The following is a 12,821-nucleotide window of genomic DNA, read 5'->3' as shown; positions in this document are numbered from 1 at the left end:
ATAGCTGTTAGATATGTATACAAGTTCCTGCCTTTCACTGAATCTGACCAGGTCATATCAGTTTCTGGAGTTTTTCTTCACAATATATTACCAAACTTCTTTCCATGTCTCGCATACAGTTGGGACAATAACTGGATGAAAATGCAGAATCCACTCTCAATATTATGTTGAGTGTATTTGTGACTGTTTATGTGCACTAGAAATACCAATTCTACTTAATCAAATATGTATTTGTGTGTGTTTTAACTTTCTATCAACACTAACAAAGCATCCTTGTGTTGGTACAAATAAGATTTGGGGATTTTGTTGGCTCAAGCTATAAATCAGATGTTGATAGTCCATATATTGTTGTCAAAGGCATGTCTCCACATAAAAACAAAAAAAAATGCGCTGTGAGAAATGTGTGTCCTAGGGGCTAGGTAAAGCCAGTTAATATCTTGGCGTGGAGAGTGTGGGCCAGGCCTGAATATGAGCGTTTTGCCAGGGCGATCCATCTTCTTAAAATATACACTCGATTTGACCTTGGTGCAGATACACAGACAAGTGTGAGAAGAACTGTTCTGAAGTTGAAAAAATATGACCACCTCTCCTTCTTTTCATACATTTCTCACAGCGGGAGGATCGTCAATTATGTACCCATCCATAGAAGGTCAGTGATGAAATGAGAGGTGGAAGTTGGAACAGGAAGATCAGAGAGGAAGTAATTCAAGTAGTGTAGATTAGTTTCACACAAACTGCACATATTAAATGAAGTACGTACGCAAAAACTGGCCTCCATAAACTACCTTGCTCAAGTAATAAGTAATATTGATTTGACATAGAAAACTTGGTTCTCAGACAGCACATTTATTTGTGGTTTTCAAGATTTCCAAGTAAACCTTTGTAAGGTTTACCACCTCTGTGCCTTGCTAAATGAAGGATTGATTTCCTATGTTATATTAGAATCATTCATTTCAGTCTGTGTAACAATCTACACCATAATCTAATAAAAATTAAATATAAAAGATTAATTCTTTACTTCCCATTGAAGGACCTTGATTATAAACTTAAATGAAGCACAAAGGCTCTGGATATTTACCAGAATTAGGAGTTATTGAATAAATACCATCAATTATACTTAATATATGGCAATAATCAATCCCACTTAGGACTGCTCATTAAACGTCTTTTGAACAAAAGTCGGGCAATATCCATGTGTTTTGAAGAATCCCGGACGCCATTGGAATCTGAAAAGGTTTTGTTTTGGCCAATTATAAGAAAAGTGACTTTTTCCAGGGTAGTGAGAGGTTAAAATTGAGCATTCGAATAGAGAATGTCTAACTATATTTTATAATTATTTTAAAACTGAATTTTACTTGATTGAAATGTTTTGCATTATAATCAAACTTAAATAAATTGCAGTTTGTATTACATAACAGATTGTTTTTGGATTTGAACTGGACTTTTTCCATTTTGTTTTTATACACGACCTTGAGGTGCCTGAATTAAATGTTTTGTACACAATATTCATTCAGACATTTTAATGTGGAATTGACTTCTTAACTTTGTATTAAATGATTTTTCCCCAAAACGTTATGCACATAGTGCATCTCCTTTGCATGGATGATGAAGATGTTTTCATTTTTTCTTTCCTAAGTCCTCTTGTTCTCTACCCCTTCCCCTGATCTGCCAAAAAATGCATGCCCCTCCATGTGGTATGTATCAAAACTTCCAACGAGGTTAATTAGATATCATTAAGAATTTTTATTTTATATATTCCACTTCATTCAGCCATCATATATCACCCACCAATTTATTATGTGTTAAAAGTCATTCAGGCTCAGACAGAGATCTTATATCAGCAATTAACTGCTAACAATTGTTAATTAAGCACTTGATTAAGTTTCAAGAGAGCCATTGTACGTGTAAATTTTCCACCCTCATTTTTTAATAAATCAGTTAAATCTGCTCTTATCAGGTGGGTGTGTGACACTTATTTCTGCCTTCAAATAGTGTCCTTAGGCTATGAAAATATCATTTGCACCCAACAAGGTGGCTTGAAGGGTTCCCTCCCACCAATTAATTCTTGCAGTGCATATGACAATGAAAAAGTGCCTGCACACCAGACTAATAAGTTCAAGCATATTTAGAATAAAAACGTCCTCCACCCCAATTGCCAGAAAAAAAAGGAAGAAAAAAAAATCAGTAATATGATATTCTTCTCTCTTTTTTAGCTTTGCTCCATAGTCTCAAAAATAGATTATGAGACAAAATCAATAATTCTCTGGGAAACCTTGGTTTCTCAGACAGCTCAGGAGATCATGCCCAGCCTCTGTTGGGAGGTTGCAAAGAATAGTTTCAGCAAAGACACTGCAGTTACTATGACATCACCTCTAGTAAGTGCAGATAATTCCCCTCTCGGGTTCCTTCTCAGCACAGGGTTTGATTGATGTTACTCATCTTCCACTTGAACATCATTCATTTTCTTTTGGAAAGAGAAATCTCCACCGTTACTGAAACAGTGACACCAGATCTGATGCTCAAAGCAGCATCATATCTGACTGTATATCAAACAGTGTGAAATTAAATTGAAATATTAACCCCAGTTCGAGGATATTTGGCATCTCCCAATTCCTGCCTTTTCTTCCATTTTCTCTCGTTATCTATATTATATCGTCCTTCTAAGCTGTTTTTTTTTGTTATTACTTTCATCACTGCACCACACACAATGTGATGAAATGGTTATGGAATTATTATAAATGTATTAGTCAGTGAGTGAGTTTTAAATGAATAAGATCAAAGGATTTATTTTGCATTTGTTGCCTGGTTCTTTGTTCTTTAACTTCAACTATGACACAGTCTGTCTCAGATAATTATATGCTCTATAGAAGAAAAATGTAATATTAACAGTTGATGAAGTGCAGACAAAGAAACTATACCCTTCAAGTCATAAATAATAAATAAGAAAGAATTTTAATTATAAAGGTTTTTAATGCTTTGGATATAGATCCAAAATATCAAGACAGTATTAGTACTTTATCAATAATAGCACTACAAGGTACAGACTTCAGTTTTAGGTTCCCTTTTGAAATTGGATTTTATTTTTGTGTGGTAGTTTCTCAAATCTACCTTGAAAAAGATTTCCCTTTCACTTTACTCTCAACTTGTAATGTTTTCCACTTTCTTTTAAGAAAAAATTAAACACTAACTTGTTTTGTTTTTTTCCTTTCAGTATTTTGTAGACACCTTTAAACTTTGTCTAAATACTTTTAAAAAACTAATTCAAAGAAAAAACCAAAATAAATAAACATCCAACAATCAGAAATTTGATTATACATCATAAAAATGATCTGTATCTAGTTTGATATTGATCATACTTGCCCTGTATTTACTCGGTAACATCCTTGTCCTTGTTTGCTAAGAGTGTTTATTGCCAAAACAAATTACCACCTCTTTATTTAAAAACAAAGAAAATCAATTTGGGCAAAAATGACTTGGGTCATTATTTCAGAAAGGTGACAATATGAAGTATCACACAGCTCTATCATCCATCCTTCCTTCTTATAAACCAATGAGCTTATAAAAAATCTTCAAGTGTTTAAAATAACCACTTGTTGGTTAAATAGTGTTAATAATCTAAGATGGTGATATTCAGAAATCTCTTTGAACTGCATCAGTTTCCAAGCTAATTTCCTCTGCAGTACCTGAAACAGAATGATTAATTATATTGTTTACTATTATTTTACTAGTTTGTGTCTGTATCCATCTATAGCAGTGTTTTTCAACCCTGGTCCTCAAGGCACACTGCCCTGCATGTTTTAGGTATTTCCCTGCTTTATCACACATGATTTCAATTGATAGTTGATTAACAAGCTTTTTTTGAACTGCAATCATCTGAATGGGGTGTGTTAATAGCAGGGAAACATCTAGCAGGGCAGTGTGCCTTGAGGACCAGTGTTGAGAAGCACTGATCTATAGCAACAAGCCCTTTTTAAACATGGACAGAATCTCACCAGTTAAATGGGCTCGATTACATGCCTGCAGCAAAAGTCAGAGACTGATCCTGAAAATGACAAACTCAGTTTATCTGTTTTTCAGTAACAAGTAAAAAAAAACAGAAGGTTTGCCTGTTAATTTAAACTGATTATTATGCAGCGTTTTAATAATTTAAACATTGCTGGCTGCAATAAAAAAGATAGAACAGCAATGACCTGCAATTATGAAGGTGTTGTGCAGCATGTGCATCGACCAACATTGCTTACTCTCAGAACAGAGCCATCCCTAATTGATGTTGGTAAAGGCTAGTTACTTTGACCTTGATCTATGTCTAAATTCAAAAGATGGAAGAGGGCAAATCTAGTTGTGTTGGGAATTCTAAATTGCCTCTAAGCATAAGTGTGGGTTTGAATGATTCTTTGACTTATGCAACTAAGCCCCTTTTTCCAGCACACCAATTGTGCTACACTTGTGCTAGTGCTTGGTTTGCACCAATTCTGGTTCTTAGACCAATAAATTGCCTCTTTCTCTGAGCTGGAGCAAAATAAGCTGGACAAAGCAGAAGCAGAAGAAAAAAAATAAGATTTGTGCTTAAATTTCAGAAATGTGTTGTTGATCCACGTAATTTAAGACAAAGCACTGTCTCAACAATAATGAAATGTGGCTTAAGCAATTGAAAAAGTATTTTTCCATCTCCCATTATTAAGTTGAAAACAGCGTCCACTTGGCGCATGGAGCTGCACTCTCAGCTAATATTTGTCAGTGAATCAAGAACAGTGTTGGTTTTTAATATCACCAGGTGGTCTTAATAAATCACGCTGTAGACGTTGTGCTTAATTACTATTTTCCAGAGCTGCTGATGCCAATGAGGTTATAAGAATCCTCAAGTGTTTAAAATAACCACTTGTTGATTAAATAGTCTTAATAACCTAAGATGGTGATTTTCAGGCATCTCTTTGAATGATCACTAAAATAAACATTTAGATTTTTCTCACACTATGTTGTGACCATCCATAAAAGTTCTAATTAAAAGTTGTTGTTTTTTTTGTTTGTTTTTTTTATAGCGACGCAAAAGCTTAAAGTTCTCAGGTTACAGAAAACTCAAAAGGATATTTTAAACGGTAAGCTGAGAACTGGCTCTAGCATTGGAACTTGTTTGACGGAAAAACCTTTTCCATCAAACACCTTGTGTCCTGGGTATTACCCTAATGCCAAGTAATATCCACTAAAAACTGGACTTTGTTGTTCTACCTAAGAGGGTAATTTACCTTGTACTGAGCACTTAATCACACTTTGTGATTTATGGCCCTTCTAGAGTGAGAACCCATTTTGTAATTCATCTCTCCGGTCTGGGCTCACAATCCCTTTAGCCACAAAAATCACCCCATTCACCTATCTGGTATTAAACTAAATACAAATGCAAATCCTGCAGTTGGGATGTTCCCAACATTCCTTGTGGTAACAAAACACCACTATATATTTTATTCAACTCCTTTTAGTTTTTTTCCTGTTTTATGCTGTCAACACCTGACCCCCACCACCACCCACTCCACATATCTCTCTCATTGCCAGGAATCCAGAGGAGAGTAGATTTTTATTTTCTCACAGGCACTCCTCTGTCCCTAGACACGTTATTCTCTCTCCTGCCAGCGGCTCCACTAACAGATTGCCAATAAGCTCTGTGGCAGGGCCCGCCAACATGTTCCTCCTCTATTCTCCCTGTAATGGCCCCTCTCTGGGGAAAGAGCCCCTGTCTGTCACTGATCCGACAACCCTTATAACCCTCTGCCATCGTCTTCCCCTTTGTGTCAGACCACCCACCTACTGCCTTCAGAATTTTTCAGATGCCCCTGTATATATAAGCAAATATGTACTGCTGGGGTGATGATCTTTTAAGCTGGCAACATGTTATTAATGCAGTAAGTTTCCTAAACAACCACGGTAAAAGACACATACAGTGTTTGTGAAAAAGATGATAGCCTGTTTAATAAGTTTGACCAATCATTGAACCCTGTTTAATGCATCAAGCAGAGAACAAAAAATCAAAGGAGATTGAAGAAACTACTGAACTGGGCTAAGACCTGTTCAATACATTATTAAACTGGAAGGTGAGACAGGATCCATCACCTTTGAGGAAGAAATGTGGTCAGTAATATATTTAAAGCTGTAGTATAACCTTTATAAAAATTAGATTTTTACATTTAAATGTTAAAGATGTCACTGTGGTCTTACAGTATAAGACATAATCTGAAAAAAAATGCAAGCTGCTCTATTACCTCCCTGTGGTCCTACAGCCATCTGCAGAAATACACTGCTCCCTGTCAGAGCCAGGAGGAATACTTTAGCACTGTCAATCTGGCTTGTGTATGTGCTACTCCCAAGTCTAACACTGTCGCTGAAGTCTTTCTGCATAAATACAGGACAATGGATTTTGTCTATAAAAGAAATAATCAGCAACAAAGTGTTTTCCTTTAAGTTATATACATGGCACAGTTGTGGCTGTATTGTACAGATTTGGAGATGTCTTAAATCTTGTTTTAGTAACAGTAGCATTCACTCTCAAAACATGAAACACCCCTCATGATTAATTACCGTATTTTCCGCACTATAAGGCGCACCTAAAAACCTTCAATTTCCTCAAAAGCCGACTCTTCCTTATAATCGCCTTATAATCTGGTGAGCTCTATATATGGACCAATACTGAACCACAACAGGTCTAGCAACTATGGTAAGCAGCCACCGATTTCATTTTGCCCGTAGAAGAAGTGTGCGGTGCATGCTGGGATAGTTATCAAAAAACTGGTTTGTTAATAAAGTTTGACTGACCTATCTACTTACGGACCTGATAATCAGGTCGTCTGCAGGTCATTTAGCACTATGTTCTCCACGAACATGCTGTGCGCGAACGGAGAAGGGTGACCATCGTCCGGCCACGCCCCGGCTCAAGTCGCGGAAGGCTCTCCTCGCCGACCGAGGGGGGGAGGGGTTCGGGGAAAGAGAGAGAGACTGCGGCGGGGGTTCGGGGAAAGAGAGACAGAGACTGCGGCGGCAGCGTGCCGGTTGGTCTGTGTTACCCAGAAAGCAGTTGGGCACAATATCATAACACCAACACCGTGAGTGAAACAATGACTGGGGCAGCCTACTATATAAAGTACTCGGGGACCACTTCTTTATTATTACACATCCACATTTATACGGGACGGGTGGCAACCGTGGCGTCTATTCTATACGCCTAATATTGCGGTGTGCCTTATATATGAAAAAAGTTTTAAAATAGACCATTCATTGAAGGTGCGCCTTATAATCCGGTGCGCCTTATAGTGCAGAAAATATGGTATTAGCAGGTTAATTGATTAGTAAAAAGCTTGCAATCACTCCTTACCTTGTTCTGTCTCTCTGCGTGCCTCATAAGCATCCAGCTGCAGTGAGATATGCAAGCTGCTCCATTACCTCCCTGTGGTCCTACAGCCATCTGCAGAAATACAAAATTAAATTAAATTAATACAAAATTAAATTTGAGACTAAAAAATATCAGAAGGAAACCTCCATAAGTCTTCTAACAGTCTCTGTTTATTTGCTTACAGCCAGTGTACCACATTGTTTTTTTTATTCCTGAACCCATTTTAACTCTAATGTGTAATTCAAGACAAATGTGATTATACAAACTATGAGGTTGTTAATGTTTTTTCCTTGTCATAAGAAATGGTAGCAGATGATTATTCTAATTGGCTCAAAACTTTTCCTCTCAACAGTACTTCAATGTTGCAGGGCACTGGAGGGGTGGTAACACTGACATAATGATAAACATTTGACTTTTGAATTGCAACGCTTCTTTAAACAAATGCCAATTTATGCCGGAGAAGTATACCCTTGGTTTTTCTTAAATGCTTGATAGAAGATTTCACTCTTTGCTCTACATTGTAGTATGTGACTAAAATAAACGTTCTGTGTCCTGTAACCTTTGAAGTGTATCTGACTTTCACTTGCTCTTTCGGTGATAACTTAATGGTCCAGATTATCTTTATTCCTGAAAAGACTCAGACTGTCAGGCATGAGATCAGGCTTGAGAACAGGCGACCCTTTTATGTGGAAATCTTGTGTGGAAGAGAGCGGAATAGTTCAAATCGATTTTCTTAGTTTGACAAACTCAGTGTTGGACTTCGGAGGATGAAATGACATTTAGGAGGAGAGTTCTATTTTCTTTACTGTTCCGTTTACAAGTGTTTCAATTAAGTGAACTGTGTTCCTTGAGGTGATGACCTGCCCTCGCTAGACTCATAATAGAAAGCAGTAACTAGTGGCAACAGTGCACATTGGAGCCAACCGCATTCTCCGATGAAACAAAATCATTTTTTTTGGTGGTGTTTTGTCAACCTCCTCTCTATAAGCAAGTCTCATACCGCTGGTATTTCTCTCAATTGCATCAATGTTTCGTCTCAAACATTGACAGCCACAGCGTTATCAAAGGGCAATGGTTCATTCATGTCCTTTGTGTATACAGGTGCATTCATTTGTTTATGGATCACTACAAGACCTGGTGAATGAACACTTATTTAATATGATTAAATCCCTGAACCATATCCAAACCATCCATCCATCAGTTGTCAACACAAGTGATATCTTGTGAGGATAATGGGGCAGCTGAAGCTCGTCTCCAGTAGTTAAATATCGAGAGGGGTACACATTGGTTGCCAGTCCATCACAGGTAAAAGAATTCTTCCATCTACTAACCACTTCAGGCTATTGAATGTTTTTTTTGTCACAAGTTTCTTTAAGGTGAACTTTTGTTTGATAAATCTTCCCATTTTTTCCTATCTCTCTCAGACTCCCACTCCTGTCCCATTTCTTTACACTTTGTTTTTCCACAACCTTTTCAGTGTGATTTCTTCTGTTTGCAGTTAACCACAAGCATCTTGGGGATTTTGTCACCAGCAAATATGAGGAACAAATTCAAATACTTGCAGAGGAAATGTCATGTCCTCTCTTGCATCTGTAGTGGCTTAAAAATTGAGCATTTGTGTGTATGTACATGAAGACGTGTGCTGGTATAAGAGGGTTATGGAGGAATTTCTAAGGAAAAGACAACTCAGTAGAAACACTGCCACTGTGTTGCATGATCAAAGATTCTAGTCTTAGATCAAAGATACAACTTCCCCTGCAGCTCTGAATTTAGTTTGGTGCTGTGTGTTTTCAAATGGAAATCAGTCTTCATGAATCAGAAAAATTAACAAAAGTGTCTACAGTGGTGTTCAGGAAATTTGACAAAAGAGTCATAGTTAATAAATCAGTATGTAGGTGCTCATTTCTCAAATTATAAATAACTTCAGGCAGGTAAGCCAACACTTCTACATAAAAAAAGTTTGAGTTCTTGCTCTGATGTTATATTCTAATCTTAAGTGTTGTGTTTTCATTAATTGTTAGAGAAATAAATACTTGGAACTAATACAATTTGTGTGTGGACATTAAGAGGTAAACACATGGCAGTGTGCAACAAATCATGCAGCGCTGACATCACACATGTGACCATTGTTATTGTTTGGCCATTCAGTGGAGGAAAGAGAGGTGCTTATTTTTACTATTGTTCATGCACTTGTTTTTTTATAAGCCCAACTGCTCTGATACATTGAGTTGCAAAGTAGAAAGATCACTTGGAGGTCAGCTGTTTCACACCATCTATCCCTCCCAATCATTGCAGAATGCCATTCAAACTCCACATGCATCCACATACTTGATTTAATATGACTCCCAGTCGACATTGTCTTGTGCTTTATTAACTTCATATTCTAACACTGCGTTCTGCACAGTGGTGCAGCTGGTAGCACTGTTGCCTTGCAGCAAGAATGTTGTAGGGTCACAATCTTTCTGTATGAAGTTTGCATGTTCTCCCTGTAGATGCGTGGGTTCTCTCCGGGAACTCTGGATGAACACTTTTCTTAAACCAATCAGGTGTGGACGAGATTACTTCATAGAAACTGATCTCTCTGCTACACGGTTTTAAAAAGATCTGGCTATCTGTGGACAATGCCTGAAACTAGAAAAACAGAGGTTTGGGGTTGTTATAGCAAGCTTTTTCCAAAAGTAAAACTGTGGCTCCCAATCAAAGTCATTGAAAGGTGATTCTTCATTTTACATTTCTTGTTTAGACTATTGTAATATCTTGTATGTGAGCTTAGCTCAGTCATCTACATTGCCAGCTCCTTTTTAACAAGCATGGATATATATAAAATAAAATAGCACTATGTGCCTGGAAAATATACAATATATCCCTATATGTAAAAAACTGAAAGGAAATTATCAGTCATGGTCTCACCTTGACATCATAGTAAAGTCAGCATTCCTTGAATAAGTCTTGATCGTATATTAAATAGGTTGAGATTTAATTCTTTCGTGTTAATCTCTATGCTGGCGTATTGATAGTAATAATCAGCTTATAGTTGCTTTCTGTGAGTCTGTTCTCAGACAAAGTTTATCTAACATGGGACCGCTAGATACATTTCATTTTTTGCGTATGTATTATGCATATTTTTTTCCTGACCTCATGAACTTAATTTCCATTATTTGGACAGGAAAAAAGCATATTTTGTGCTACATTTTTCCGAGAGTCAAAGGTTGATGGAAAAGAGATGATAGGAAGGAAAATCACTATTTCTTTTTTATTAACCGAATAATGAAAAGTCAACAGGCCCTCTGCTAAGCTGAAATAAATCCAGATTGAGAATTAGGTTTCAGTGTACATCACAACTGTTTTCTGTTATAAGCTGGAAACTCATTGCTGCCAGCTTCAATGGAATTAAAACAAAAGAATCACTAAAAGCTGTCTGGACAGTATATTTTTTGAATAAATGTTTAGTGTCGCTGATCCAAAAACGAAAAAAGTCCACTTCCTTGCACTTGATTTCCCACATATCACCTTGACACCCTGAGGCAATCGAATGCCCTCCCATCTTCTTACACTCCAGATTAAAGCTCGAACCGCCAAGGTCTTTGTGACCTCGGGAGAGCTGGCAGGATCAGACAGCTCCTGCTTTGCTTGCATTTTAGCTGCAGCACCATCAGTGTGTTATCTCTTTCATATTTATTGAATGGATTCAGATTTCTTCATTCCCTCTGGCTCTTAAGGGCACACCCACTTAGCTGCATTTCTACAGTTTTTATGCTGTAGAAATTTTATGCTGAGTGTATGAACATGTAAGATCTCTTTCAGTGGCAAGGGTGGCACCTATAGCGTTGTCCTCAGATTCACTGGTGAGCTTTAAAAAATACATAACCACACATACACAATTTGCCACAGGCCCTGCAGTCTTCTGAAAACCACAAGATCAAGAATGGGGAGATATAGAATTGCTCCAGGCATTGGCTTTGAGATCATAACATTGCTGCAACTTTGCAGATCGCTGGAATGGTCCCCCCAGGTTAAACACAATCTCTGTTGTACACATCATTTGCAAAACTGTTATGTGCTAATACTTTCTCATTTCTAATGTAGTACTGGGTGCAAAGACCAATTAAAAGAAATACAGGCAGCCACTGTGATGCAGAGGTGTGGACTCGAGTCATATGACTTAGAAATGAGTCATACTCTAGTTACAAATGCCTCAAGAATTGACTTGGTGAAATTATGCAAGTCTTTGGACTTGAGTCAAACTTTGACACCAATAACATGAATTTACTTGGGATTCAACGATTTGATAGAGAAAAACTTGATATCTTCCACCAAACAGAAAGTGTATTATGAAGGAGTTGTGTGTGCTAAGATGGAATTGTCGCCATATGCCAATATCTCCTTTTTTGTTGCTACATTTAGGCAATTTACCTGCTTTTTTTCTGGTTCCTACACTGACAGCAAAGACCAACAGTGACAGTGGTCAGTGGCGCCGTATAGGGGGGGGATTTAGGGCAATTCCAAGGGCCCCTGACCAACAGGGGGTCCTCCACAATTTTTTTCATAGAAATTAAATAAAATTGTATAAATATATGTACAATTGTACATGTATATATACATACATATATAGACAGATAGATATATATATATATATCTATAGAGAGCTGGCAGGATCAGACAGCTCCTGCTTTGCTGTCTGATCAAAGCAGGATCAGACAGCAGGATAAATCTACATTTTGTACTACAACACTGGTTGATACGGGTGCAGATAAGGGATACCAGAGCTACCATAACTGTGCAAATGCAGTGTGCTCAGTCGTCCATTTACTGCAATCAGAATGGTAGGAAATCTACTTTCTGGTTCATCTACAAAATTACACCTGCGCTAAGAATCATCTACAGCGCAGCCTGTTGTGTTCCTTCTATCTGAATGTGTCTCTGTAGTACCTGTATAAATACACGTCACGCACTTTGCCGCCATTCACGCTGAACCACCTAGGCAGCAGCTCCGGAGAAAGATATTGTGTTACATGCATCGCACCAGTCAATTTAAGGATCACTTTTTGCTCCCCGAAGAAATCATGAAAACCTGTACATTTTAATCAAGAAATTAAATCGCTTGGATTTCCCAGATAGAACATGAAAAGTGGACATGTCCAGGAAAAAGAGGACGCTTGTTGCACTAATAAGACTTAGCCGTCGTCAATAACTCTTCGTCAGAAGTGATAATGTAACAACACAAACAATTATTCAACCGGAACACGGTAAACAGTAAAAAAATATTTAACAAAGCTTCAAGCCTCAAGGAATTTTTAATAATCGCGGCTCTCAAATCATTCAATAAATTGTTACAACGTTAACTGAGGTTAACATGTTACTTTTCCATGACACGTTATCATGACTTTTTTCATATTAATGTTTCAGCTGACCATATGGAAAAGATATTTCAAAGATCTAGTGACCA

The 12,821-nt window shown here is 37.4% G+C and overlaps 1 long non-coding RNA gene across 3 annotated transcripts in view; it reads right to left on the bottom strand.

The window, feature by feature from the left end:
- LOC145552784 (uncharacterized) overlaps positions 1-12,821 on the bottom strand; it is a 69,902-nt gene that overhangs the window by 46,081 nt on the left and 11,000 nt on the right. For all 3 annotated transcript variants that reach the window (XR_014088902.1, XR_014088901.1, XR_014088903.1), the window contains exon 3: positions 7,358-7,447. This is a non-coding gene — a long non-coding RNA (uncharacterized LOC145552784). The remainder of the gene's footprint in view (positions 1-7,357; positions 7,448-12,821) is intronic.

This window comes from Poecilia reticulata, chromosome 9, assembly GCF_904066995.2.
Source record: "Poecilia reticulata chromosome 9, P_reticulata-male-v2, whole genome shotgun sequence".
Taxonomy (NCBI): domain Eukaryota; kingdom Metazoa; phylum Chordata; class Actinopteri; order Cyprinodontiformes; family Poeciliidae; genus Poecilia; species Poecilia reticulata.
This window is presented reverse-complemented; position numbering and strand designations above follow the sequence as displayed.